Here is a 6,265-nt window from a genome sequence, read left to right as displayed (position 1 = left end):
TATACAAGAAGTCAGGAATAAGTGTTATGTTCCAGCTAGCTTTCATTTTGGGTTGCTGATTAATTTATAAATGAATTAAGTAGAATGCTTGGAACTGATAGCACAATTATAGTAGAGATGGTGTTTTGCAAGTTGATGCTGCCCCTTTTTGGTTCAGTGGAAAACTACCATCTTTTGTAAATAGTTTTTGTATTGCTTTGAACTTCCTGATTCTCGCACAGTATTATGTGGCGGTATCTTCGGTTTTAAGACTGTTCATTTGTAGATACAACGAGCTGCTAGAAGTGTCCACAGTAATTTTAAATCTTCCTTGAAAAGACTGGGCATAGCTTGTGTCATCATCTTCAGGATCAATGGCTCCAACCCACTCCAGACCTTTCCCAGGAGCCTGACAAACCCAGCTAATCCAGTAGCTGGTGACAGTGTATCTGGAGGTTCTACACAACAATATCACAGATTCTCCGGGCTTCTTAATTATTGACTCGGATTGAATTAGTTGAACATTGGACTGGATACCTGGGGAGTGGGAGGGAAGGAACAAATCAAATTATTTGCTTTCTTGGACATTTAAGCCCCGATTCTATAAAATGCATCTAGTTTTAGGCGTGCTGTAGATGTCCTTGCAGTGCAAGTGGCAATCAGTGTTACTTAGGCATCGGGTAGGCATCCGATACTCATTTTCAAAAATCCACGTTTTCTTCATATAGACGTCAGATAGAAGACCCTATGATGTTATATATAAAAATGTGTTTTTTACTGATTTGTTATCATTATTTCAGGTCTGTAAGCTGTAACATAATAAACCCAAATTATACCCTCATTAACAGAATAATAAAAACACTGTATACCATGTTTCAAAGGATATTTATAATATATTAGTTTCAGTGGGAGTTGATCTGGGAACATCAGTGTACATATTGAAAAAATGTGACATGCTTATACGTTAACCTTCACTCTAATCCGCTGTGCTAGACAATGAGCCATATAATAATAGCAATTCTGATTGGATTATACTGCTCCTTATAGGTAGTGAATGGCAGTTAATTCTGCTAGGAGACAGAACAAGGTAGATCTCACTGCCCTGTTATATCCTTTTTCTTCATGATTTCAGAATAAAAACAAAAAAGTAACAATAAGCCATGTTCATAAGATGGCTTTTTAATTGAGAGGCACTGATTGGGAGTTGAACTGGAAACATCAGCATAGAAGGGGGGAAGCATCACTTCTGTGCTACACAGAAACCTGTTGAAGGGATGGTATAATTGGCTCCTATAAGAAGTGTAAAGCATAGCATCATATAGGCTTTAGATAGACATAGCATCATATAGGCTTTAGATAGACATAGCATCATATAGGCTTTAGATAGACATGGTTTAGCTCCAGAAAGGCTTTAGCAGGATACATGCTATTTAGGCAGCTTAGGTCATCCAACCAGCTTTCTATGGGCATCCTACAGACATTATTTGAGAGAGGTTTTTAGAAGTGATTCCTTGCTTTAAATAACACTCACTTTCTCATTAAACATTGCTACAATCAACTCATTCTTCAAAGCAAAGAGAAAGCCCATAACTTAAATTAGCCAAGCTTAAAAACAGAATAAAACACAGAACAGACGTGAATGTGGCTTCTAGTTCATTGCAAATGGAGGTATGCAGCTGCACAATGCTGACTTCATTGTGACATCATCAAAGTGCACATGCAAGGTAGAATGCCACAAGTAAAAGACAGCCCAGGAGTTGAACTCTGGAAGATTAACACTTTTGGTTTCTCTTACTCCCCTGTCATATCATAGCTTAGTGATCTGCTAAGGTAAAATCTGCTTAGCTCTCATATCACAGTTAGCTGAGGCTAAAGATTGGTAGCTAAATGGCTTAAAGCACTGCTTTCATTGTCCCAAAAGCCAGAATCTCAAGGAGGGTTGAATAAATGTGACATGGAGTCAAATCCTGCTGTTTTTATCAAATGAAAACTCAACTTTTGGAATAGATTGTTTCTAGTATTGCTAATGTGCTGTTTGAGATGAAAATTAGATTGGATTGGTCTGTAGCTTGTAATTTTTATTAAAATGAGTATTGTTTCATCTGAGGGACATGAAGGAGTCAAACCCAGACCAGGTTCACACCTCAACCTTCATTCTAACCACTGTGCTACACAATTAGCCATAAAATCATAACAATTCTAGTTTGATTATACTGTTCCGTGTAGGCGTAATTTGGCAGTAGCTTGCGGCTCCATAACAGAGCGCCCGAAGCATGCCAAAACGGCTGCAGTTCAGCATATCTCAAGCTGTCAGGGTAGGAAATCTCTCCCCTGACTGAAAGAAGCCACCAAGTTAAGGCACCTCATTGCACCTTGTTCATCCTCTCCAGCTCTCATTTTCTCAAATATTATGCTGGTTGTAGGCTGTGAGGCAGGGACATGCCAACTACCCTGTTTTCCACCTTCTAAGGGCCTCCCACTTCTCTCCTTTGCAGCCTGGGCTTCATGGAACACTAGATAAGACAAAGGTCATTGTGACGAAGTAGCTAAAGTGGTGCTTATTAAGGAAACATTCATGCCTAGCTGCTACTCAATATAAATAAGCACAAGGTGAAAAATGATATAAGATATTTATTGCACAGTCCAGGAAAGCAGCGTGCAAGTGTAATATCAGACAACTGCAGTTCGATGAGATGGATGAAAGGTATGCAGAGGAAGCAACTCCTAGGTTCAAGTGGTTACTGTGTTAGAATTCTTAAGGTCCCAGAATCTGTTCCTGGTAGGAGAGGGCAGGCTGAAGAAAAAAGAAGATGGATTGAGACAAATTAGGAGTTGATTGGTGATTTAGGCTTTTATAAAGGTGCACTAAATCCACGCATGCGTTAACTACTTACTTTATTTACCCTATTTCTGCCTACGTCATCAGAATGTGCACTTCCGGTAAGGCAGGCACTCCCATTTCTGGTGATGTCACCAGAAAGCGTATTCCCAGGGAGTCAAACATGCCCACATTTCTGGTGATGTCATCAGAAAGGGCATTTCCGGGGTGGGGCATGAGGGGCGGGGCCATAGACAGGGTGGGGCATGGGTGAGGCTACCACTAATAATTCATATGGGAGGGGGTGGGGCATGGGTAGAGAGTGGGCAGGGCATGTGTGGGAGGGGGTGTGCTGTGGGCGGGGCCTGGGCAGGGGCTAAGGGAAAGTGGGCATGGAGTGGGTGGGGTATGGGTGGGGTTTGGGTAAAAGTAGGCAGGGTTTGGGCAGAGAGTGGGCGTGGTATGGGTGGAGAGTGGGTGGGGCATAACCCAGAAGTGAACGTTGATTGGTCGATCCTTATCTCTGACAGCTGTCTATCATTTTGACATGAGATGTACCCATTATACTACTTGTATATTTTGAAAGAAAGGCACAGGAGGCTTTTTCAGTTGAAAGGAAGCTCTGGAATGAAGGGGCATAGGATGAAGGTCAAAGACGACAGACTCAAGAGTAACCTGAAAAATAAGACAAGTGCATAGGATTTCTACCGAAGAGAAAGGGAAAATAGGTGGCATGGAATGTGCAGAGTGGATAAGCCTTATGGTCTTTATCTGCTTTCATTTTTCTCTTTCGATATTTCTCTTTTTTTTATAATTCTTTATTAATTTTCAAAAGTACAAAGTGCAAAAGTGCAAAGAATACATAATCAGGTAATATAACAATCAGCACTTACATCCAAAAAAATAATGTTATAAAATACATCCCCCCACCCTCCCTGGATGTGTGTGAGGATCAATTAGAAATCAAAGGTTTATTTGTTGAATCAGTTTTTAGAGGAATTTGTAAAAACTCTTTTTTTAAAAAACAATTTTATTCAATAAAGTAGGAAAAATACACAGGCTGAATGCCAACAGAAAAGAGGAATCACCCAAAAGTACAACATCCCCCCCACCCCAACTGAGAGATATAAAGCTGAAAAAAGGTAAACAAGTAGCCCAAGAGCAGGGAAAACAACTATACAAGCGATATCCCAAAGCTTTTATGGAATACCTCTCCAACATCCATAAGAAAGCCAAATTCGATGATAAGAACCACAAGTGTCAGTCCTCAATGCAGTCAATGTAGACATCAAATAAATGTGGTCAATCTTGAGGAGTAAATCAGTCTGTGCAGTCTGTTTCCAAAAAGAGTCCACACAGAGCCTGGCCGCTGTAGCGACCAGAGCTACAAAATGAGTATTTTCACGTTCCAGTCCTGGAGCAGGCTTATTAAGCAGAAACACATCCATTTGTAACAAAACATGGGAATGCAATATAGTAGACAACAATATATGAACCATCTTCCATAAGACTACAACCCTGGTTCAATCTCACCATACATGCTTAAAAGTCTCTTTCCCACCACAAGTTCGTTAACAGCCCATCCCCATAATTAAACAATCAACACAATTTCTCTGGGGTATAATACCACTGAAATAACATCTTATAACCTTGTTCAATCAGAGGTATGGCCAAGGAGACCCATAGGAACACACTTTAAAGCTGCTCCCAATGTTGAGACCCCAAGGTCAACCCCCAAAAGATCATCCCACTTACTCTCAAAATATTGGACCAATGGACAACCATACAAAAGTGCTTTATACAATCTAGAGATTAAAACCACTCCAGATCCCATACAAAACACCTGAAGAAATGTAGAGTTCACCCCTGTCCACTCTAGAAGTACCTAATTTCGCACAAAATCATGGAGTTGAGTTTAAGTTAAGAAGTCCACCACTGGGAGATCATAGGTCTCCTGCAGGGCTGCAAAAGGAACTAACTCCCCTTGAAGGACCAACTGTCCCAGCATACAGAATCCCCAAATCTCCCAGCAGTGGAATGTCCCAAAATTGCGGGTAGGCAGGACCTAGGGGCATGTCTGATAGGAGTAGCATAAAAATAATGCTGCCTTGGGAACAGACCCTTCTAACTTGACCCCAAATCTTTAACGTATAAGCCATCACACAAGGGGCCTCCCTCATGTAGAGCTGCTAGAGAAAAATTGAGCTGGAGCTCCTGCTCCAAAGAGTCCCAACGTCGTGAGGGGAAAGCCCAATGAAACAAGATCTGTAAATGGACCGCATAATAATAATTAAGAAAATCTGGAACTCCCATTCCCCCATGCGTCCTATCCCAGTACATACGCTCTCTCCACACCCTAGGCAGCTTATGATTCCAAATGTAGGTAAAGGCCCTCCTATGTAGCTTAACCAAAAAATGATTAGGACCTGAGACAGACAAACAAGAAAACAAATATAGAAAATAGGGGCAGCACATTCATGAGCAAAGCATTAATCTGGCCCATCCACGGCAAATGTAAACCCTCCTAATGGTCAAGATCAGTAAAAACAGTCCTCAATAAGGGGGGATAGTTAAGTTGAAAAAGTTCACCCAAATTCCGAGACAAACAGACTCCCATGTACAGGATCAACTTTGCAGCCAAACGAAATGGGAAGGCCCCATGCAATGTAGATACCAAATCAGCGGCAACTCAAACTTAGTAACATTAATTTTAAACCTAGCCACCTTGCCATACTGCTCTAACACCCGAAGCACTTCCTGCAAAGACTGAAGTGGATGGGCAAACATGAAAATAATATCATCCACATAGAGTGAGATGTTATGCTCCTGTGCACCCAATTCACTGCTGCGAATGTGGACATTATCACAAATGGCTACAGCCAAAGGTTCCATAACCAGAGCAAAAATATGCCTGACCAAAAAGGAAACAGTATACCTTCCGTTTACCTGTAAACTGGCCTCCAGGTTAGCATATAACAAGGTTAATCAATGTAGAAAATTGCCTGCCTGCATAAAAGGCCAAAACCCTATCAAAGGCTTTCTCGGCATCAACCGAGAATAAGACCAAAGGAATAAAGAAATGAAACCACATTGATCACCATGGATCAAGGCTGGCAAAAAATGTTGTAGACGCACAGCCAGAATGTGAGTGAAATAACTTATAATCAACCCCAAATAAGGATATTGACCTATAAGACCCATGAGCAGTGGGATCCTTCCTGGGTTTAAGAAGAAGCGAAACCGCTGCTTGATGAAAAAATATGGTACACTCTCCTCCTCCAAAAAAGAGTTAAACAAGTACGTAACACGGTCCACAATATAGGCTTCCATCTTTTTATAAAAGAGAGGAGAAAAACCATCAATGCCGGGGGCCTTGCTTGTGGCAAATGCTTAATAGCCAGTAAGACCTCCTCAGGCTGAATGGAGGAGGAAGCCAATCCACATCAATCTCCACCAGCCCAAAATCAA

This window comes from Geotrypetes seraphini, chromosome 16, assembly GCF_902459505.1.
Source record: "Geotrypetes seraphini chromosome 16, aGeoSer1.1, whole genome shotgun sequence".
Lineage (NCBI taxonomy): Eukaryota > Metazoa > Chordata > Amphibia > Gymnophiona > Dermophiidae > Geotrypetes > Geotrypetes seraphini.
This window is presented reverse-complemented; position numbering follows the sequence as displayed.